Source organism: Gossypium hirsutum, chromosome A01 (assembly GCF_007990345.1).
Source record: "Gossypium hirsutum isolate 1008001.06 chromosome A01, Gossypium_hirsutum_v2.1, whole genome shotgun sequence".
NCBI lineage: Eukaryota > Viridiplantae > Streptophyta > Magnoliopsida > Malvales > Malvaceae > Gossypium > Gossypium hirsutum.
The window spans coordinates 27,041,211-27,067,458 of record NC_053424.1 but is presented as its reverse complement, the minus strand read 5'-3'; positions in this window follow the sequence as shown (position 1 = coordinate 27,067,458).

Here is a 26,248-nt window from a genome sequence, read left to right as displayed (position 1 = left end):
TAATTTTAGAAATAAAATTTTAATTTTTTTATTTCACAATCACTCTTAAAAAATTGATATTTTCTCTCTCTTTTTAAAATATATTCTTCAATAATTTATTATACCTTATAGGACATTTGACAACCTCCTGTCTCTACGTGTGGAGTTTAAAAACTCAACTAGCAGTGTATCAAATATTTTTTATATATGTCTAATACTTTTTAATTTCATAATGGATTAAATCTCAAAATTATACATGAATTTTGATTTAATGTGTAATTTGATATATGAACTTTAATTTGGTACAATTATACGTGTGAAATTTTAATTGTTACTTAAATATATATATATATGAAACTTTAATTTTGATTCAATCATACATATTTAAAGAAATAAAAACGTTAATTTATTTATATACTAGATAAATATAATTATATGTGTATGAATATATAAACATAGAACGATGCTATATTAATAATTGTGTTAATAATTTGTGAGAATTGGATCAGATCAAAATTTAATATATAAAATTACACAAAATTAAAATTCATGTACAAAATTACATATTAGACTAAAGTCTAAAACAAATTTAAGATTTATCACTTTTAGAAATAATATAAAATGTGATTATTTTGGATGAAATTGAAATGTAAAAAAGAATGAAAGGACTAAAAAAAAGGGAAATTAACAATATGCATAATGTGGTACCATTTAGAATTGAATGAAAATCTTAAAAGCCTTGCCATGTCTTCTGCCAACTAAAAATGGCACCGCATAGTTCTCATTCCATTCTTGTTCTCTAGAATTTTCTTCTAATCTTGGGCAGATGGAATTTTTAGTATTTCAGCAACTTAACAAATTTATGAGAGGCAATTCCTCATTTCGGAAGATTTCCTTCTTGAGTCAAAGTTCAGATTTACATAACTGGTTTCCATTCTTTTATTTCACTTTCTTTCTTCTTTTTTTTTTTCAATTTACTAAGTATCTTAGATTTTTATTAGAGATAACGTGTCAGCTTGGCTAGCTTATAAACGACGATGGAGCCGTACTGGCTTTCCTCTTTTTGTGTAAAATTTTAGATCTAATATTCTATCTCTTTTTTTTTTTTTCACTTAACAAAAGCATTTTGTAGTTTTGAACTCATCCATGAATTTTTAGTTCTTATTTAATGTAAAGACCTTTTTTTAAAACAATACTTTTAAGAATAAAATTCTTGTTGAAAATTAATTTACAAATGTTCCATGTTTAAAGTTTCAAAAGTGCAGATAGATTTTTTCTCTTTGATTTCTTTTTTTTTTTAAAATGTCAAATCAAGTTTTAATAATTACTATATAGAGCAATATTTGGTTAATAAAGCGAGGTACCAAATATATATAATTAGAATTTAAATAATTTTTAATTAAATTTTAATTTTTTATCTTTAAAAGTTATTACTATTTCATCATAGAGTTAATCTATTAAAAATATCATAATTAATCTCTCTATTATGTATTATTATAAACACAATTTAGATTAATGCTTTTGTTCAATAACCTTGTCATTTATGTGTTACCCTCATATGACATTTTTTATTTTTTTGGGTTAAATTTGTTCACCCAAATTAATCATATTTTTTCTCATGTTCCAAGGTGAAAAAAATTCATTACTAACAAATAGTAATAATCATTCGGCACTTACGAATGACCTGTGACTACATTCCTTTTTCATAATCCATAAGATGTCAATAAGATAATATCATTTGCTCTTTAACCAAGCTATGAATTCCACTAGTGTGAGTAAAGTTGTGTCATGCATAAGTTATGCATCCAATATACCAACTTTTAGCTTACTACTATAAAAGCATGGACTTTCAATATATCAAATTACATGACTTATGTACACAAGGTCAACCACTTACCCGACAATGAGGTAAGTCACACTATGAACGTTGTAACTGAATAAATGTAAAAAAAGGTCTAAGATAAATTGTAGTTGAGTCCTATCCGATGTATTGTGAATCTAGACAATCACACCTATGCCTCTACTTTTTAGAGTCATTCTCTTTGATAACGAAGACAAGTTATTTCCATAATTGGACTTATAAACAAGAATTTCCCCATGAACTAATTGTTTAATTGATTCCTATGGATTTCTAGCAATTTAGATTACCTACTAATATAAGTTGTCTTCTCGCATCATAATCTTTTCCGTATGATGTAACTTAATAATTGTTAAAAACTTAGGTAATTGATGAGTAAATATTTGCTTATTCATTTTGCTTTTCTTGTAAAAACTATTGAAGACAATCATACAAAAATGTGGTAAATTAATTATATGAAATTTTATTTATTAAATCAGTTCGAAAGTTTACAAGTAGAATAACTGCACTAAGGCACAAATCTTAATGTATTTAAGATTTTATGGAAGCCATTACTAAACCTATGTCCTTGATCGAGCTCAGCATGAAAAAGTTAGATAGGTTCGTGTTTTCCAATACCAAAGGTATAGGCAATGGTTAATTACATTTTTCTTTAATAAACACTCTAATTAAATGGTTTATTACTTTTACTGTTGTTGATACCAAGGTTTCAATGAAAAGTTACCTATCTTGACTTGAGATGAAACATTAATTTTGTGTGAAGTATTACTTTATTAATTGGAATAGTGAGAACCATGGTAGTGACGTGCATATATATATATATATATATTGTTTTGGGGTTGTTGTAAAGCTACAACTGAAATTGAATTCAAGAGAAAAGTTGCCCTAATAGGTGGGATGAATCAATCTTTTTTGGACAATATTCTTAGCAAAGATCCTAAACATTAGTCAAGGGTATATTTATCTTGTAGTAGTCATTGTGATGTTATTGACAATAATTCCTTATAAGTTTTCAATGTTACCATTATAGGTTCTAGAATATGATTATTATTATTATTATTTTTATTTGAAGAAATTAGGCATTATGTCAAGAACAACATTGCTAAGAATAGAAAAAGATGTAAGTCTTGGACTGATTTATTTTATCTAAATATTTCTTCTAAGATTAAACATAACAAGAAGTTGAGTTTTAATTGCCATGTAATATGGAATGGAGATGATGGATATGAGGTTAAATGACATAGGGATATTTATGTTGTAGATGTAAATGATAGAATATGCACTTGTAGATCATAGGATCTTACTGGAATCCCATGTTGCCATGTTGTAAGTTTGATATTGTTTAGAAAAGAACAATAAGATGAGTATGCAATTCATGTGAATAACATGTACAAAAGGATGTATAGTTGTGTGGTTCCATCTATACCTAGTGAGAAATTTTGGCTAGAGATACAAATGGGTGAAGTTGATCCCAGATTCTTAGGAAACTTAGTGGGCCTAAGAAAAAGAATAATAGGAAGGTAAGAAAGATAAGAGGTACATTTTTATCTCGAATAGGAAGTAAAATGAGATGTAGCAATTGTGGACAACTTGGCCACAAATCTAAATTCGTTCTAACAAAGATGTGGTAAGTGGACTATTTTCTTTTAATTCTTTTAAAACTTTCAATTTGTTAATTTCATTAGAGTTCATTTAGTTCTTTGTTTTTGATAGCAAGAAGGTGCCACCACAATTAATTTATATGTTCCCACTACTGTGACTGGCTGGATACTAGCAAAAGCCCTTCTTGTCGATGATGCAGGTGCCATTGAACCAACAAAACTCCTTGTTTTCACTTTTCCAAGTGGAAGCAAGCCACCAAGGGCTTCTATTCAACTATTGTAGTTGGCAAATACCATCAAGTGGCCTTGTTTCCTCTGCTGATGTTTGCATGAGAACATTAAAGGAAACTGCTTCTACTGCTGCTTATGGCAGTAAAAGATCAAGTACACTTGTAACTAATGATCATTTCTTTTAGCTAGTTGTGGTGCTACACCAACACTGCCAGTTACATCAAGCCTACTAGCCAAAAGATAATTGATCATTTCCAAACGTATAAACGTTTGGACTGGAAATATTATAGCAAAAAGATATAAAATTAAAGCAATGGTGTCTACAAGTGTAACACCCCTTACCCGTGTTCGACGCTAAAACAGGGTACGAGGTATTGCCGGACTTAAATATACACATACATGTAAAAACTGGGCTACAAAATTTCTTTTAATTCAAAACTTTTCATACACATGCATAATGTCCTATAAACGGGCCTACAAAGCCCTAAACATGCATTGAAAGTAGTTAGGGACTAAACCGAGAACTTTAAGAAGTTTCAGGAAAACTTAGAAAATTTTCCTATGAAACAGGGTCATACACCCGTGTGGACATAGGGACATGCTTGTGTCCTTAGGCCATGTAACTCTATGTTTATGACGTCATCATGCAAATCGAACTACATGGTCGGGCGACACACCCGTGTCCCTCACACAGTTGAGACACACGACCGTGTCTCGGCCCGTGTAGTCAACACTTAGACTATTTTTCAAGCCTTTATGTTACCCATAAACCCTTACGACCTTATACATATTAAAACCACAAATCATGGCATCATTTTAGTGATCAAACACTCTTTATTAAGACATATTCATAATATTAACATGTCCTCTTACAAGCAATGCATCTACTCATGCAATACCAAGTCTAGATTCCTTAATTCACGTTCATAAGACTTGTCATTTTGATGACCACTTTTACCATTATACTATGGTTACCAGCTTATTCGTCAAGCACTCATGTTCAACTATTACCACGTTGTTTTCATAACGTGCAATTACTACATGGCTATGACCACCACAATTGGTCATAGAGCATACATCCAACACACATGTCGTATTACCAACCATGCATGGCAACCAAACATAATCACATCATAAACATTAGACATAACATGAATAGCTAGATTTACAAATCGTAATCAATATGAACCACATCTCATGGCCATATACATATAACTTAATATAAGCCAATACATTTGGCCAAAATCATAATAAAACCTGCCATATAACTAGATCCCTATACATGCCACTCACTTGGAAACGCTAACATATGTATCAATACTCCAAAGGTAATAGCTTGATAGTGTGATGCTGCCTCCGACAATCTCCAACCTCGAGTTAACCTGGCAACACTAAGGAAATGGAAAGGAGAGGGTAAGCTTTATAACTTAGTAAGACAGTATGAAAATAATAAGCAATTTATCAATATGCTTCCACCAATTCTTACAACATGATCTCAAGGTAATACTATCATAATTGCTTTTTTTTACCTATTTTCTAGTCAAGCTGTTTTCTCGAGTCACAGTCACTAAATTACTTATATATGGAGTTACAGAACTACAAATTAAGATCCGAAGTTTTCAAAGAAACTAGACTCATATATCTTATTATCATAAAATTTTCAAAATATTTGGTCCAGCCAATTAGTACAGTTTATTCTTCAAAGTCACCCCTATTCTGCTGTTTGATAGCTTCAACCTTTACTTACTAAAAATTAATTAACTCTTCACACCGGATTTGAATGAGGTTTCTATTTGTTTCCTTTGAAAATAGACTCATTAAGGATTCTAATCATATAAATTGTAACCCATAATGATTATTGTACAATTTTTAATGATTTTCCCAAATCAGGACAGGAGATTTCGAAATCATTCTGACTATATCTCACAAAAATTTAAATATTTCATAATATGAAACTATTTTTCTTACACCGTTTCTTCTACGTGAAACTAGACTCATTAAGATTTAATTTCATATTTTATTCAGCCTCTAAATCAATTTTCACAATTTTCGGTGGATTTTCAAAGTCGTACTATGGCTTCTGTCCTAAACTGTTTTAGTGTAAGTTAATGATACTAAGTTTATCACAATTTATTAATTCATTTTCACCACATTGGTAAAGATACATATTTATACATCATAAGTAATAGACCTATAATCACAAGGCCATCACAAAATCATTCTTATAGGCATGAATTACCTATTTACATCTTCACCAAATGTGCATCATAAACCGAAATTATTTTTTATGAGCTTGGCATACATACCTGTGTTACTCTACACGCTCATATTCATTCGTTACTAATCATACAACATGAATTGAATTCACATCTCATCAATTTCATGTAAGCACTTGTACCACTCACCACATGGTCATAAGTTCTCTCATTTCGTTATAAATCATAAATCTTCCGTTGAACCATTTGGAATACCACAGGATATTCATTAGCCCCAAACATGGGATAAGATGCCGACGCCATGTCCCAAACATGGTCTTACACTGGATAACACATCAAAGTCGATGTCATGTCCCAGACAGGTCTTACACTGACTTTCATATATCAAGGACGATGCTGTGTCCCAGACAGGTCTTACACTAGCTTGTATATCTCGAGGTCGATGCATGTCCCAGACATGTCTTACACTAGCTCTCGTCTCAATTCCAATGCATGTCCCAGACATGTCTTACACTGGCTCTCATAATGTGGCCAATGCATGTCCCAAGCATGCCTTACACTAGCACACATATCACCCAATGTCATGGTATGAATAATCAAGTCTATTCCAAATGTTAAACTGGAAGTCTTTGTTACATTGATTCCAGTTCTCATTACAACTCAACAATTCATGCCAAACTAATGATATAATACATGATAACATTTAATTTGCATTATTTATGTACAAATTACTCGTTTCAATGGAATATCACATTCCATCAAATTTCCAAGCATTCAATCAGCGCATAAATGTTATTAACATTTGGCATCACTTTCTCATATACAATGTTATCAACATAAAATTTAATACAATCATAGCAAGATAGATTTTCAAGTATATTAACAATAGCATGGATATCATGCTTATTTAATCACACGGACTTACCTCGAATGCAATTTCAGCTAATTTCGCCATTTTAGTCCATAACCTTGTACTTTTTAATTTAAGCCTGAATCTCGGTTCCTTGATCTAAAATGATGAAATTCACTTATTTAATCACTAAATAAATTTAGACAATCAAAAATTCATATTTTTGACAAAATGACCATTTTGCCCCTAAACTTTCACAAAATGAACATTTTACCCTTAGGCTCAAAAATCATTTTTTATCAAATTTCTTCATGTCTTAAGCCTAGCTTGTAACACCCCTCGCCCGTATCCGACGCCGGGACAGGGTTCGAGGTGTTACCTGACTTAAACTCAATCAATCACACAAAAACCGGACCGTAAAATTTCAATCAATTTAAAAATTTTCATTTCACATACATTTTGTCCCTTAAAAGGGCTCACGAGGCTCAAAACATGCGTTAGAGGCAGTTCAGGACTAAACCGAGAACTTAAGAAAAACTTGAAAAATTTCATGATTTAAGGCTTCACACGCCCGTGTAGATATAAACCGTGTAGTCACACATGCTCGTGCCCTTAGCCCATGTGCAACACTGATTTTAAAACACGACCATGACACACGCTCATGGGGGCACACTGTGTGTCACACACGGTCTAGACACACGCCCATATGTCTACCCGTGTAGACAATTGCTAGGCTATTTTCCAAGCCATTTGTCACCCTCACAACATATGCACACATACTTATCCAATAACATACAACATGACATAAATTAGCTCTTAAACATCTACAAACATGTTATTTCTTATATAATAGAATTTACTCACATCATTACCACATACTTGTCATAACTATCATTAGTCACAAACCTCATGTCCATCACTAAGCATGCATAATCATATCCACAAACCATTCATGAGGCATTATTAACTATTTACCAATCACTTAATCTTGCATCAGTTACTAACTCATCAATGAATCTCAATTAGATTTAATCTCTAGGAATACATGCTGTAAGCCACATCACAAGAGATAATAACATACATGCATAAGAATAATCATATAGGCCCATAACGTCATTAGCCGACATAGGCCAATTTACATGACTACATATTACCTTAATAACAAGCCAATGCCTTTTGGCTAAATCATAATATCACATACTCAACATTAAAATCCTATACATGCCATAGACTCAAAACACTAGGATTTACTTACGTCGATAGCGTTAACTCGACAGTGTGATAATATCTCTGACGGCCTCCAATGCGAGCTAACCTGGCAACCCTAGGGAACATGGGAAAGAAAGGGGGTAAGCTTTATGCTTAGTAAGTTCATATGACAATAATAAGCAACTCATTAACATGTTTTTATCAATATTTACAACATATTCTCAAGTTCACGACAAGCTGTCTTCCTGAGCAACAGTCACTAAATTATTTATATCTGGAGCTAAAAACTCAAAATTAAGTTCCGTTAATTTTCCTTGAAACTAGACTAATGTAACTTTCTATCATAAAATTTCCAGAATTTTTGGTTTAGCCAATTAGTACAGTTTATTCCTCAAAGTTACCCTTGATTCACTATCTGATAGTTTAGACCCTTCTGCACTAAAGTTCAATTATCTCATAGCACAGGACTCGAATAATGTTATAGTCTATTTCTCTTGAACTAGACTAATTAAGGATTCTAAGCTTTGAATTATAAATCATAAACATTTTTTTACAATTTATAATGATTTTCGCAAATCAAAACAAGGGATCTCAAAGTCATTCTAACTCTGTCCCACGCAACTTCAAATATCTCATTATAGGAATTTCTTTTGCTTACATGGTTTCTTTTATAAGAAAATAGACGACATAAGCTTTATTTCCATATTTTATTCAGATTCTAACTCATTTTTCACTATTTTTAGTGTATTTTCAAAGTTACACTACTGCAGTAACTCAAATCTGTCAAGGCTAAGTTACTCATTCATGATCATTGTTCACAAAATTAATACAACATCATTTCATCCATCATGGTAAGAACACATATTTATGCATCATAGATTATTCACATACCAAGGCATTCTTATAGGCTTAGTGTAGATACCTGCACAACTCGTAACATAACTCAAGTGCATACTCACCAATGACTTACCTCATTGGGACCATCATCAACTCTTTCCTCGGATTACCCATTGAACACTCGGAATACTAATTGGATACTCGGAAAAACCTTTGCACTTAAGTGCCTCAATTGTAGCTAAAGCTACCTCATATCTCATGACATTTAAATGCTCACTCTCGAGCTAGCCATCTAGACTCATAATTCCTAGTGACATGTCACTCGTATCCTATTCTATTCCTAAGGTTCAAACATGATTTTTCTTCGCCTATTAAGGCTTTGTCTTATCATATTTCTATTAATCACATACACTTAATATTTGTACTATTCATGTAATGATAACATTTAAATACATGTATAGCATGATATTGTTTACATACGAACTTACCTCGATACGACAAAAGTGAAAAAGACGTAATCATCCCTTAATCGATTTCTTTCCGTTCTAGGTCCAAATCTCGATTTTCATGATCTATAACATCACATTCAACTTATTAAAACAATGTACTAATCAAATTAGTCCATTGACACACTTGGACAACTTTTACAATTTTTCCCCTATATTTTTCCAAAATTACCAAATTACCCCTAGGCTCGAAAAATGATTTTTATTCAATTTCTTTACTCTTTAAGACTAGATGAATCATTTTCATAACTATAGCAACTCACAATATCAACTATTTCATACACTTACACTTATTATACTACTTTGCAAAATATCCCATTTTTAGGAGTTTTCATGCAATCTTCCTTCACAAAAAGTGTTTCTAACACTACCAAGACTCATTTTATTCCATAAAAACTCATCAAATAACACATATTATTTCATGAAAAAACCCTAGACTCTTAATCATTTTGCAAAATAGTCCCCTCTTATGAAAGCTCACGCTTTAGGGGTTCCAAAAATGTAAAAATATTCAAGAAAAAGCATTAAAATCACTTGCTATAAAGGGAGTTTCTTTGATGAAATTTTCCAGCTTCTAAACCCTCTCTTTTCTGCCATTTTCAATGGAGAGAAGATGAAGAAAAGATGATATCTTTCTTTTCTTTATTTTATTCTATTCTATTTTTAGTCAAATTAGTCACCTAAAAGCTGCAAATTTTGGCTTTTTTGACCAATTTGTCTCCCTTGGCTGGCCATCACACTTTCAATGGCCTAATTTCACTTTAAATACCCCCAATTTAAGATACAAAGCAATTTAACACCTTTAGGCATCAAAATACAACTTTTACCTTTTACGCGATTTAGTCCTTTTTCGAAATTGGACTAGAAATTGCTAAAATTAACTTATCAAAATTTACATGCACTTATAAAAATATATTATAACCCATAAAATAACATCAAAATAATTTTCTCTGGCCTCGGAATAGTGGTTCTGAAACCAATGTTCCGACTAGGCCCAAAATCGAGCTGTTACATAGCCGAACCCTTTTTACTCTTATAGCAACCCAAAATTTCCATTATTTCACCACATTACTATCTATTTTACAATTACTAAAAACTAGTCCTTTTTAGGTGTTTTTCATAAACATCACTTCACAAAAGTTTTTTATTAAACAACTAGGATTCATTTTCTTCCATAAAATTTCAGCAAATATCATAGATGCTCTTATGGTAAAACCCTAGACTTTCATCCAATTTTCAAAATAGACCCCTTATTAAAAAGCTCATGTTACAAGGGTTCTAAAAATGAAAAAATCATCAAGAAGGACTATCTAAATCACTTACTTGCAAGGGTGAAGAATGGCTGATATTTTTGAGCTTTTAAAACCCCCTCTTTGCTGGTATTTTCGGTAGGGAAGAAGAAAGATGAAAAGATGTCAACTTTTTCTTTTTGTTTTATTTTAATGCCAAATAAGTCACCTAATATCCACCAATTTTGAATTTTCTACTTTCTTTCTCTCTATGGCCGACCAAGTCTTTTTTAAGAGTCTATTTGCTCTTTAAAAAACCCCAATTATGGTTCTCTAGTTATTTAACACATTTATCTTGCAAAACAAAACTTTTGCCCTATAACATTCCAAAATAGGGCCTACTCGGAATAGTGATTTTGGGACCACAAATCTGACATCAAAATATTTATTTTATGGTTATTATGAGGCTTAGAATATGAGTATATGCATGTGTTAAAGTTTCATGAAGAAATTCTTTGAGTAATGTGTTTAATTGGAAATTATGGACTAAATTGAATAAATTGAAAAACTTGAATTCTAGTAGAAATTTTTATGAAATTGCTTTGGGTTATGAATTAGAAGGTCTTGGAGAGTAATTTTCCCAATTTCTAAATTTTTGGACAAAAATGGGCTTGCATGGATGAAATTTTAAAGAAAGGGCATGAGGGTATTTTGGTCATTTGGCTTTTTAATGAAATAAAATGGGAAAAATCAAGCCAAAATCAGCCATTCTTCTTCTCCATGATGCCAAAATTCTCTTGTCACCATAGCTAGGATTTTCAAGTTTTCCAAGCTCAATAGTAAGTGCTCCCAAGCCCCGTTTTTAATGTTTTTTGTATTTTTGAAATCCTAGTAGCTTGCTCTCTCCATTTCTACCCATATTTCATGCTATGGTTCATGTTTAAAAATTTACCCATGCATGAGTCACTTGTATTTTGATAAATTATGGAGGAACATGAAAGATGAATATGTGTTAAACATCTTTTCCTAGGTGATTTTCATGAAAAACCCTTGTAGAGACCATTTTGCAAAAGTTGTAAAATGTGTGATAGAAGTGTGAAAATAATGGAAAATGAGGGCTACCATAAGAAGAAAAAGTGTTCGGCTAGGCTTGGGTAAGGTAGAAATTGCATGTGTTTCATTATACGAGCTTAAGGACTAAATCGTAAAAATATCAAAGGTTAAGGGCAAAACGGTCATTTGGATAGGGGTGAGAATTTGACTTGTGATGTATAATGTGGGGGTACTAATGATATAATTTTGTTGTTATAGACCCCAAGGAACAAATTCCGAAGGTCGATCGAGGTAAACGCAAGGTTTCAGAATAACTGAAACACAACTCCGAAACAGATACCAGGCAAGTTCAGATAACTTAAAGTAAACCCCTAATATGCATAATTGTATGATTTATGAATGCATGATGATTTCATTTATTATTGGCATGAAATATCAAAGTAATGCATATTTGATGGTAACATGTGAAAAAGGTCTCGGTTGAGGTTGACAAAGGGAATTTGATGGTAACCTGTAATTACATGTGATTTGAGATCCTGCATGTGTTGCAGTAAGGATTTAGCCCGGACGGGTAATCCGTTGATCTCAATTATAAAAAGAATCTACCCCGGACGGGTGTTCCTTGAATGATCGAGCCTCCCGAAGAATATGTGTGCATTATGGATTTAGCCCTGACGAGTAATCCGATTAGGGTCTGAATTTAGCCTGGACTGGTAATTCAGATCTGAGCTCAGTAAGGGTATATGTCTATAAGGGATTTAGTGTAACATCCCTCGCCCATATCCAATGCTGGGACATGGTTCGAGGTGTTACCTGATTTAACTTAATCAACTATACAAAACCGGGCCGTAAAATTTTGACAAATTTTAAAACTTTTACTTTCATAAGCAATTAGTTCCTTGAATGGGCTTATGAGGCCTAAAACATACATTCGAGACGATTTAGACTTAACTGAGAATTGAAGAAAAATTTGGTGAAATTCATGCTTTAGGGTTCCACATGCCCGTGTGACTCGGGACATGCCCACATCCTCAGCCCGTGTGCGACACTAACTTTAGGGCACGACCATGACACATGCCCGTGTGGCCTACTCGTGGGCAATACTGACTTATAGATACGGCGATGACACACGTCCGTGTGCCCTAACCGTGGACAATATTAATTTAAAAGTTTAAGTGCAGGGGGACGCACGGCCATAACACACACCCATGGGGGTAAGCCGTGTGTCACACATGGTCTAAACACACGCCTGTGTGTCTTGCCCGTGTGGACAAACTAGGCTATCTTCCAAGCCATTTTGTTACCCAAATTGCACAACCTACACAATATCATTTCAATATGCTAATTCCATCCCAAAAGACATCAATTCATCCCTAGAAGGAACATCATATACATTTGCCAAAATGAATAATAGCCATTATCTAGGCTTAATACAACATGAAGGGCTTTTATCTTAAGCCAATATATATAAACAATTCTCAATAATACAACTCCCTAGTCTAGCCTTATACATGCCATAATAAAAAATATAAATCCAACTATACCGAGTATTACGGCTGATAGTGTGATCGATATCTTTGACTTCAAGGGATCCTCGAGCAAAATGGCAGTACTAAAAGAAAAGGGAAGGAAAGAGAGTAAGCATAAAGCTTAGTAAGTTGCATATAAATATATAGACAACAACAACTTCACCGTTTATCAATTATGCTCATAGCTCAAAGGTAAGTATAAACTGGACTTACTCATTACCATCAACTCAAATCATATTTTCTAATCGAGCTCATTACTCATGCCTACCAAATAGGTACTTGTAACACTTACAACATTATCATACTTTCCTTATTAAATCTCTTTCTTAACTCTTAAAGTTGAACCTTTTGGAATACTACCGGATATTCTATAAGCCTCAAATATGGGTTAAGTTGTCGCTGCCATGTCCCAGACATGGTCTTACACTAGCTCTCGTGTATACGTGCTGATGCATGTCCTAGACATGTCTTACACTAGCACAAAACTTAGCCGATGAATGTCCCAGACATGTCTTACACTGGCTAACATCTTCGAGGCCGATGCATGTCCCAGACATGTCTTACACTGGAAGTCGTCTCTAAGCCAATGCCATGTCCCAGACATGGTCTTATACTGGCTCTTACATAACCCCATGTCATGGCATGAATATCCGATTTGTTTCATGGGGTTCTTACTGGATCTTTCGACTTTCTTAATCGTAAATACATATACTTAGTTCCAATTCTAGAAATTTATGCTATAACAAATCAATGACAATCGAATACATGCATTAATAATCTAGTTGTATTATTTACATACAACTTACCTCGGTTTACAAAAAGTACTTGACTAGTTGGCTTAATCGGATTGCTTGGCTTTGCCCCGGTCTAGGCTCGATTTTAGAAAATCTTGATCTATAATAACAAAATGCACTCATTCAGTCATTAACCACAATTATGCTATCTAAAATTTACATATTTGGTAAAATGACCATTTTACCCCTATGCTCAAAATTCGATTTTTATCGAATTTCTTCATATTTCAAGCCTAGATAAACTCTTTTTACTACTAGAGCAACCCCAAATTCTCACTATTTCACACACTTATTACTTAATTTGCAACTTATGCAAAATAGTCCATTTAGGTGTTTTCATGCTAACACTCTTCATACAAGTTGTTTATAACACAACTAGGACTCATATTCCTCCATAAAAACTCAGCATATACCAAAATAAATCCATGGAAAAATCCTAAACTCTTGACCATTTTGTAAGATATCACCCTCATTTGAAAGCTCATGCTTCAAGGGTCCCAAAAATGTAAAAATCTTGAAGAAAACTAATTAAAATCACTTACTTATGAGTGCTTTAAGTTGCTTCAGATTTTTGAGCTTTCAAACCTCAATATTTGATGATAATTTCGGTGAAGAAAAAGGATGGAGAAGAAGAAACTGATAGCTAGGCTTTTAGGCATTATTTTATCACCAAATCATGACATCATCTACCTAATACTTTGACTATTTGTTTAAAATCCATCACATGGCCGAAAAACACTATTAAAAAGGCTGTAATTGCCCTTTAAAAGCCCTAAAATTTGATTTTCTAGCTATTTAACACATTTGGGGTACTAAACTGTAACTTTTGCCCTTTTTGCGATTTAGTCCTTTTTCGCAATCGTGCTTGAAAACATTAAAATTAACTCACCAAATTTTTCATGCACTAATATAATCGTGCTATAACCTCATAAAAATAATAAAAATAATTTTTCTATCTTTGGATTTATGGTCCCAAGATCATTATTCTGACTAGGCCCTAAATCGGGTTGTTACGTTTCTCCCCCATTAGGGATTTTCGTCCTTGAAAATCTTACCGGTGAATAAGTTCGGGTACTGTTCTCTCAGAGACTCCTTGGGTTCCCATGTGGCTTCCTCGACTCCATGTTTATGCCACAAAACCTTCACAAGTGGTATATTTTTATTTTTTAGTTGTTTGACTTCTAGAGCTAAAATCTTGACCGGCTCTTCACTATAAGTCATGTCTGGAAGGATCTCAACTTTAGTTGGTGCAATTATATGTGAAGGGTCTGATCTGTATCGGTGTAACATAGACACGTGAAACACATCGTGAATCTTTTCTACCTCTGGCGGTAATTCCAAACGGTAGGCAACAGACCTTACTCTCTCGGTAATCTTATAAGGTCCTATGAAACGAGGACTCAACTTGCCTTTTTTACCAAATCTGAGGACTTTCCTCCATGGGGAAACTTTCAAAAATACCTTATCCCCGACTTCAAATTTAATCTCCTTTCATTTCAAATTCACGTGGGATTTTTTTCTATCTAATGCGGCTTTCAAATAGTCACGAATCACCTTAACTTTTTCCTCAGCCTCTTTAATCAAATCCACCCAGTAAATCTGATTCTCTCTCAAATCGGTCTAGAATAAGGGTGTTCGACACTTTCACCCGTAAAAAGCTTCAGAAGGTGCCATTTTCAGACTCGATTGATAGCTGTTGTTGTAGGCGAATTCAACCAATGGTAAGTATTTTTCCCAACTTCCCTGAAATTCAAGAACGCAGCACCTTAACATGTCTTCTAAGATCTGTATTACTCTATCCGACTGTCTGCCAGTTTGCGGATGAAATGCCGTACTGAAACTCAACTTGGTTCCTAGAGCCTCTTGTAACTTTTTCCAAAACCTCGAGGTGAACCTCGGGTCTCGATCAGATACAATCGATGATGGCACACCATGAAGCCTCACAATCTCAGAAACATACAAATCGGCCAAATTTTCAAGGGAGTAGTCGAATTGCACTGGTATGAAGTGTGCTGACTTAGTGAGTCTATCGACAATAACCTATACTGCATCTCTCTTTTTTGGGGTTAGAGGCAAACTGGTCACGAAGTCCATGGTGATACGATCCCATTTCCACTCAGAAATCATAATAGGCTGAAGTAAACCCGAATGCACTTGATGTTCAGCCTTTACTTGTTGACACACTAGGCACTTGAAAACGAACTCTGAAATGTCTCTTTTTATACCCAACCACCAATACATTTTCTTAAGGTCGTGGTACATTTTCACGCTACCCAGGTGAACTGACGAACAACCACTGTGTGCCTCTCGTAAAATCTTTTGAATGAGCTCACTATTTTTGGGTACACAAACTTTGTCTTTGAACATTATACACCCATCAGTACTAATACGAAAATCTGACTTAATCTCTGATTCACACTGAGTTCTCTTGGCTTGTAGTTTCTCGTCATCTTTCTGAGCTTCACGGATTTCATTAAGGAAAGTCAGTCTGGCTCTCAACTCTGCTAAGACCGATCCATCACTATATGTAGTCAATTGAGTGTTCAAGGCTCTCAAGGCAAACAACGACTTCCTCCTCAAAGCATCGGCGACTACGTTCGCTTTTCCTAGATGATAGTCGATAATTAACTCATAATCTTTTATTAGCTTTAACCATCATTGTTGCCTCAAATTCAACTCTTTCTGAGTCATTAGATATTTTAGACTCTTGTGATCGATAAATACTCGGCATCTCTCACCATGCAAATGGTGTTGCCAAATTTTCAGTGCGAACACCACAATTGCAAGCTCTAAATCATGGGTTGGATAATTCCTCTCATGGGGTTTTAGCTGTCTCGAGGGATAGGCTATAACCTTGCCTTCTTGCATTAGCACACACTCTAAACCGTTTAGGGAGGCGTCACTAAAAATTACAAATTCCTTTCCCGACTCAGGTTGCACTAAAATTAGGGCTTTAGTTAACAAAGCCTTTAATTTCTCGAAGTTCTGTTGGCACTCTTCTGTCCATTCGAACTCGACATCTTTCTGTAGTAGCTTGTTATCAGTGTACCTATCATGGAGAATCGATTTACAAATCGTCTATAGTATCCCGCTAGCCCTAGAAAACTGCAAACCTCTGTCACATTCCTCGGCGGTTCCCACTCCACAATGGCAGAGATCTTATTTGGATTAACTCGGGTTCCATCACCTGACATTATATGCCCTAGAAACACGACCTCTTTGAGCCAAAACTTGCTCTTACTAAACTTGGCATAAAGTTACTTATCCTTCAGATCTGCAACACAGTTCTCAAATGCTCCGCATGCTCATTCTCGTTACGCGAATAAACCAAGATGTCATCAATAAAAACGACAACGAACCTATCCAAATACAGTCAGAAGATACGGTTCATCAAGTCCATAAATACCGTTGGGGCATTTTTCAATCCAAAAAGCATAACAAGAAACTCATAATGCCCATATCTCGTTCGAAAAGTAGTCTTCGGCACATCTTGTTCCTTGACTCTTAATTGGTAGTAACTCGACCTCAAATCTATTTTAGAAAATACAGTGGCTCCTCTCAGTTGATCGAAGAGATCATCAATCCTTGGTAAAGGATACTTGTTCTTCACTGTCACCTTGTTAAGTTGTCTATAGTCGATACATAACCTCATCGACCCGTCCATCTTTTTCACAAAAAGTACTGGAACACCCCATGGTGAGTAACTCGGTCTAGCAAAACCTTTATCTATTAACTCTTGCAATTGTACTTTCAACTCCTTCAACTCAGTGGGGGCCATTCTATACAGTGCAATCAAGATTGGCGTTGTGTCGAGATTTAACTCTATACCAAACTCAACTTCTCTTTCTGGAGGTAACCCGGGCAACTCTTCTGAAAAAACATCTATAAACTCACAAACCACTGGTACTGAGTCAATCTTCGACTCAGAAGCTTGGGTATTCAGCACAAAAGCTAAATAAGCTTCATAACCTTTTCTCAAATATTTTTCGGCGACTAAAAATGATATTACCACGGGCAGGTTATCCAACCCAACTTGAAGAACATCACCATCCTCACATCTTAACTGAATTACTTTTCTTCCACAGTCTATACAACACCATGGGAGGTCAGCCAATCCATCTCAAGAATTACATTGAATTCATTAAACGGTAATAACATCAAGTTGGCCAGAAAGCAATGGCTTTTAATCATCAAAGGACAATTTCTACATACTTGGTCCACTAAACATGCTTGCCTAACGGGTTAAACACTTTTATTACAAACTTAGTGGACTCTACTAACATGTTTATACGGGGCATCAAATCCATACATATATAGGAGTGGGTAGACCCTGGGTCAATCAAAGCGACAACATAAATGTCATGAATAAAAAAAGTACCCGTAATCACGTCAGGAGATTCTGCAACCTCACGGGCACGGATAACATAAGTCTTCACAGGCGCTCTGCCCTCAGACCTGGCCACTGCATCTTTAGTCGCGCCTCTACTGTTAGCTCCATTGCTTGTATTTCTCTGGGGTCTACCTTTCAAAGGAGCACTACTCACCCTTACCTCTTGATTTTTCTCTTTGTCATTTATTTTGGGACAATCTCGGATGAAGTGGTCTAACGACCCACACTTGAAATAGCCTCTCTCATTTACTCAACATTCGCCCAAGTGGTGTCTCTCACATTGTAGACACTCCTACCTATTTGGCCGTATACTGCTGACACTAGCAACCGCAGTGGTCTGGGCTTTAGACGTCATATTCTGTCAATTTTTGTTCCTCCACGAAAATCCCATTGAAGCGTTCAATCGGGTATTAATTTCTTTTGACCTCTTGGAGGAGGACTGATGCATCTTCTCCATCTGTATTCTCCTTAAATCTCGCGACTCAATAGCCGCATTCCTCCTCTCCTTTACCAGCTCTTCTACTTTACATGCTCTCTCAACGAGCACCACAAATTCTCTTAACTCTAGAATGCCCACAAACACTCGAATGTCTTCATTGAAGCCATCCTCAAACCTCTTACACATAGTAGCTTCAGTGGATACGAATTCTCGAGAATATTTGCTCAGCTTCATAAACTCACGCTCATAATCCGTCACAGTCTTACTACCTTGCTTCAACTTTAGAAATTCCTTCATTTTCTAATCCACGAACCTCTGGCTAATATACTTCTTTCGAAACTCTTCTTGGAAAAATTCCCAAGTGATCCTCTCTCTCGGTACAACAGACACGAGAGTGTTCCACCACTAGTAAGCTGAGTCTCGTAGGAGTGACACGGCATACTTCACGCACTCATCGGGTGTGCATGATAGCTCATCAAATACCCTCATTATATTTTCTATCCAGAACTCTGCTCTCTCCGGTTCATCATCTACACTAGCTCGAAATTTCTCAACCCCTTGCTTCCAGATCTTGTCTACCGGAGGCTTTTCTCTCCTAAACATGTCCGCACCTTGCGGAGTCACCAGGGCATACTGAGGAATCAGAAGAGGTGGGGGAGGTGGAGTGTTCGGGTTTGCACGAACGAACTCTATGTACCAAGCATCAATCATTCGGAGGTAGGCTTCCCCTGCCCCCTCCGCCTTGGCCCATACTTATGGGCTCACTCTCTATCGGCACGGTCCCTTCTGCGGGAGCCGGCGCATTACTTTCCACGTCATCTGCCGTGGTTCCATCAGGATCCATTTACTATATAAGAAAAACACAATTTATAATTGTCAGGAATCATCACACTATCAATATATATATATGGCATGTATGGCTAGACTCATACTTTAGCTAGGTTAGTCCTAGAACAGACTAAATCATGCTCTAATACCACTAAATGTAACATCCCTCATCCATATCCGATGCCGGGGCATGGTTCGAGGTGTTACCTGGTTTAACTCAATCAACTATGCAAAACCGGGCCGTAAAATTTTGATAAATTTTAAAACTTTTACTTTCATAAGCAATTAGTTCCTTGAATGGGCTTACGAGGCCCAAAACATACATTCGAGACGATTTAGACTTAACTGAGAATTTAAGAAAAACTTGGTGAAATTCATGCTTTAGGGTTCCACATGCTCGTGTGACTCGGGACACGCCCACGTCTTCAGCCAGTATGAGACACTGACTTTAGGGCACGGCCATGACACATGCCCGTGTGGCCTACCCGTGGGCAATACTGACTTATAGACACGGCGATGACACACGTCCGTGTGCCCTAACCGTGGACAATATTGATTTAAAAGTTTAAGTACTGGGGGACGCACGACCATAACACACACCCATGGGGGTGAGCCGTGTGTCACACACGGTCTAAACACACGCCCGTGTGTCTTGCCCGTGTGGACAAACTAGGCTATCTTCCAAGCCATTTTGTTACCCAAATTGCACAACCTACACAAGATCATTTCAATATGCTAATTCCATCCCAAAAGACATCAATTCATCCCTAGAAGGAACATCATATACATTTGCCAAAATGAATAATAACAATTATCTAGGCTTAATACAACATGAAGGGCTTTTATCTTAAGCCAATATATATAAACAATTCTCAATAATACAACTCCCTAGTCTAGCACTATACATGCCATAATAAAAAATATAAATCCAACTTTACCGAGTATTACGGCTGATAGTGTGATCGATATCTCTGACTTCAAGGGATTCTCAAGCAAAATGGTAGTACTGAAAGAAAAGGGAAGGAAAGAGAGTAAGCATAAAGCTTAGTAAGTTGCATTAAATATATATACAACAACAACTTCACCGTTTATCAATTATGCTCATAGCTCAAAGGTAAGTATAAACTGGACTTACTCATTGCCATCAACTCAAATCATATTTTCTAATCGAGCTCATTACTCATGCCTTCCAAATAGGTACTTGTAACACTTACAACATTATCATACTTTCCTTATTAAATCTCTTTCTTAACTCTTAAAGTTGAACCTTTTGGAATACTATCGGATATTCTATAAGCCTCAAATATGGGTTAAGTTGTCACTGCCATGTCCCAGACATGGTCTTACACTAGCTCTCATGTATACGTACTGATACATATCCTAGACATGTCTTGCACTAGCACGAAACTTAGCCGATGCATGTCCCAGACATGTATTACACTGGCACTCACCTCTACACCGATGCCATGTCCCAGACATGGTCTTATACTGGCTCTCACATAACCCCATGTCATGGCATGAATATCCGGTTTGTTTCCTGGGGTTCTTACTGGATCTTTCGACTTTCTCAATCATAAATACATATACTTAGTTCCAATTCTAGAAATTTATGCTATATCAAATCAATGACAATCGAATACATGCATTAATAATATATTTGTATTATTTACATATAACTTACCTCGGTTTACAAAAAGTACTTGACTAGTCAGCTTAATCGGATTTGCCTCGGTCTAGGCTCGATTTTGGAAAATCTTGATCTATAATAACAAAATGCACTCATTCAGTCATTAAAAACAAATAGGCTATCTAAAATTTACATATTTGGTAAAATGACTATTTTGCCCCTAGACTTTAGTAAAATGACCATTTTAACCCCATACTCAAAATTCAATTTTAATCAAATTTCTTTGTATTTCAAGCCTAGCTAAACTCTTTTTACTACTAGAGCAACCCCAAATTCTCACTATTTCACACACTTATTACTTAATTTGCAACTTATGCAAAATAGTCCCTTTAAGTGTTTTCATGCTAACATTCTTCATAAAAGTTGTTTATAACACAAATAATACTCATATTCCTCCATAAAAACTCAGCATATACCAAAAATATATCCATGGAAAAATCCTAAACTCTTGAGCATTTTTTAAGATATCACCATAATTTGAAAGCTCATGCTTCAAGGGTCCCAAAAGTGTAAAAATCTTGAAGAAAACTATTTAAAATCACTTACTTATGAGTGCTTTAAGTTGCTGTGGATTTTTGAGTTTTCAAACCTCAATATTTGATGATAATTTAGGTGAAGAAAGAAGATGGAGAAGAAGAAATTGATAGCTAGGCTTTTAGGCATTATTTTATCACCAAATCATGACATCATCTACCTAATACTTTGACTATTTGTTTAAAATCCATCACATGGCCGTCCAACACTATTAAAAAGGGTGTAATTTCCCTTTAAAATCCCTAAATTTTTATTTTCTAACAATTTAACACATTTGGGTACGAAAATGTAACTTTTGCCCTTTTTAAGATTTAGTCCATTTTCGCAATCGTGCTTGAAAATATTAAAATTAACTCACCAAATTTTTCATGCACTAATATAATCGTGCTATAACCACATAAAAATGATAAAAATAAATTTTCTATCTTCAAATTTGTGGTCCCGAGACCACTATTCTGACTAGGCCCTAAATCGGGTTGCTACATTTAGCCTGGACTAGTAATCCCGACATCACCTTATGAGTTCATGATATGGAATTTAGCCTGGACTGGTAATCCTGCCATAAGATGTGAGGTTCGCGGGAGTACATATATGTGAAATGATCATTCGTAAGAATTGACGGATAATGGGTATTCCATCGAGATTTCCTAGAAACTCAACGGGATTAATATGATGCATGTCAATAAGATGATGAATGTTGAGCTCGTCTACATAAATTATGTGACAGCCCTAATTTGACCCTAGTCGGAAAGCGGTTTCGGGACCGCTAAACCGAATCACCGAAGTATTTGAAAATGATATTTATTGTCTAAAAGGTGTGAATATGAATGTGTGGAAGTTTTAAGCTTCGATATAGTCGATTGCATGTGAATTCAGCTAATAGGACTTATGTATGACACTTTTAAAATGTGATAGTTTAATCTATAAGGATCAATTAATACATGTTATAAGAATGAAGGGTTTGCATGTAAAATATCCATTTATTATGAGTAGTGGCCGGCCATTGATGGGTCATAGATGATAATATGAATTTTCTATTAGCATTATGGGTTTAGAAAATAAAATAGTGAATTAAGAATGATAAAACATGAGGTGAGTGGGAGGAGAAACCAAAGTTGTCTCCCCCTTACTCCCCCATTGCCGTGACTAGAGAAAAAGGAGGAAAAACAAAGTTCTTTCTTTGTTATTCAACTTGGCCGAATAGAAGAAACAAAGGAGGGGAAAATTTTCGGTCACTTGAATCCTTAGGAAGGTTAGTATATTGTGTTGAAATTGTGAAATAATTACTTGTTTTAGGTAAATTATCATGGTTTTTGCTTAGCCCATGCAAAAATTTCCACTAATGGTGGGTGAATAGAGCCTTCGGCTATGGTTATAAGGGAAGGAATTTTGATTGTTTTACTTGAATCTTGATGATGAATGTATTGAGGAAAGAACTTGGTCTTTCTAAAAATATGAATGGTTAAAGCTCATACTAGTAATAGCCGAATTAAAGAATGCTTGATGTCAAGAGTAAATGTTGTTAATGTTATTTGGATGAGAAAGGGGTAGTTAGGTGAAGTAGAGTCTAGCAAATGAGCACATATGTGCACTAGTTGCTAAATGAAGAAAAATTGGCTAACAAGGGTGTACTAAGGCCGAATATGATTTGAACATTATTGAGTAATGTATGTGTTTTGAATCGATGGAATGGAGAGGATGCTTTAATTGTGTTATGAACAATTATATGTTAAATTAAGGTTTGCTAAGCTAGCTATTAAGGTGAAGTGCAAATGTTAGTATGTGATTACTAGTGTATATATGGTATTAGCTGAGTTTTGAACTTGAAACAAAATGGTATTTAGTCAATACAAGTAACCATATTTGTAGAATGTATTAAGTATATAAATCGGCCTCAACATAGACATGCATATTCGGCCACATGAATGAATACATAGGTTGATGTGTACGTTCGGCTATAGGTAAGCATATTGATGGCTCTATCTTGACTTAGAAAATCGGCTAAAGGAGAATATTGGCTAACATGTGGAATTTGATTCATGATTTTATACACATATGACTCTAATTCCTAATATACATGGGCTAAGTACCTTGAGTTTCTCTTTGATATTCAAAATAATTAAATCAATTTATTTGTTAAATTAAGCTCAAGAACAAAGGGGAACTAAATCCGATAAAGGAAAGGAAAAGGTGATCGAGTAGCCGTTGAAATCGTTCGACAACATCCGAGGTAAGTTTCGAGTAATGGAACTTAGATTATGATTCGATTAGATCATGTTTTAAGCAAATCAAAATCATGCTCTTTGTATGTAGCTATTTAGCCGAAAATGATAATGCTTGATAAGTGACTTGTGTTTGAATTCTAGTTGTGAAAATGAAATATAGATGTGTCACGAATTATTGATATGTGCGTGGATATTCGGATGATAACCGGGCTAAGCCCCGACGGCATTTGTGCTAGTGACTAATTCCGGGCTAAGCCCCGAAGGCATTTGTGCGAGTTACTATATCCGGGCTAAGTCCCGAAGGCATTTGTGTGAGTTACTATATCCGAGCTAAGTCCCGAAGGCATTTGTGCGAGTTACTATAACCGGGCTAAGTCCCGAAGGCATTTGAGCGAGTAGCTATGTCCGGATAAATCCCGAAGGTACTTAGTTGGGGAATGAGCGATCTTGCTGTAATAATTTCAATTAATACGCTTGTAAAATCCCAATGATGAGGTATGTTTTGTATATGTATTGGAATAGTTGATTCCTTTTAAATATTATTCGCTCAGTCGATTAATAAGCTTCCGGCCTTTGGTTAAGTTGATCCCTTATGTATGAATATAAGGGTTGGAAATGTGAAGTAGGAATGATTTTGAGAATATGTGTATATGAATTATCCGTTTAGTCATATGAATGCTATACTTCAATTGTGCCTAATTTCATTGCTCAAAACTTACTAAGCATTAAATGCTTATTCCGTTCTTTAAATCTCTGTTTTATAGATTTTGGTTCGTCAGCTATCGGACTCGGGAGTGTCAAAGTCGAAGTCGCCCACACTATCAAAGCCCTTTTGGTACACTTTTGGTTGAACTCTGAAAATGGCATATATAGGACTACCCTTTTGATGTTGGTCATGTACCTTTTGGTATTGTATAAATTTGGATAGCCATGCGAAAATGGCTTATATATACTTTGAGCATAGCATTATAATCGTTTTGTATGTTGTTCATTGAGAGGTATGGAAATTTTTGGTAGCGATTAGCCATTGGAATGGTTAATCATGATCATTTTGGTGCTATGTATGACAAATTCTAGTTGATTCATGGAAAACCATGAAATAGGTAAAGTTTACCTTAAAAACAGATGCTGATAGCAGTAGTGGTGTGGATTTGAAAAATCACTAAAAATAGTAGGAATGGAATTAAATAGTTAATAAATTATTTAATCGAATCTTGATGAATCTATTTTCATATGAAAGTAACGAAATGATCATATGAGCCGTATTTTATGAGATGTTTAAGTTTTCGTGAAACAGGGCTAGAGCGATTTCTTGATCCCCTGTTCCGACTTTGGAAATTCACTATAAATTAACCAGAGATAATTAGAAGCCATGCCCTATATTTACAGATTCCTTTTCGAGTCTAGTTTCTTTAGAAACAAACGGCATAAGTATTGGAGCCCTGTACAAGGAGATATCTAAGTCGTAATGCATTAAGGTCAGAGTAGTCGAACCCTGAAATAGGGGAGACTTTAACTAATAAACTGTACTAATTGGCTCGACCAAAAATTCTAGAAAAAATTTTTTAGATGGATATATGAGTCTAGTTTCAGGAAAAATTTACGAAACTAGTTTTTGAGTTTTGGAACTCAAGATATGATTTTTAAGGTGACAGTGATGCAGTTAGCCAGCTTGTCTAGAAATTTTTTAAAATGGACTGTGAAAGTAAATGAATTATGTCTGTTAGCACCTCGTGTTCGACTCCGGCAACGGTCTCGGGTACGGGGTGTTACAAATTACATGATGCTTTGTTATGTGACTAACTCATTGATTAAGTGCATGTGATAGGAAATCATTTCATAATTGATGATTTCATGATTTAAATATGGATGTATGATAATTACTCGGTAAGTTTGCTTTCCGGTTATTCGAGCTTACTAAGCATGTAAATGCTTACCCCTCTCCTTTTCCCTATCTCATAGAGCTCGAGGACTCATAAGGATTGGAAGATGATTAGAGAGTCGACACACTATCAACTAGTCAAGCTTTGGTATAAAGATATTTTTATTTTGTTCAATGGCATGTATAGGATTTTTGAGTATTTTGTTATATGTGTCATTTGATTTGCCAAATGAAGGCATGTAAAAATATGTTTATCTTTTTGTATATGGCCATGAAAATTGGCTTAATTGAAGTAGGCTTTGACCTACGAATTTTTGTATGGTTTTATTTACAAGTGATGGGTTGCTACCAATTGGCAATGAGTTACATGA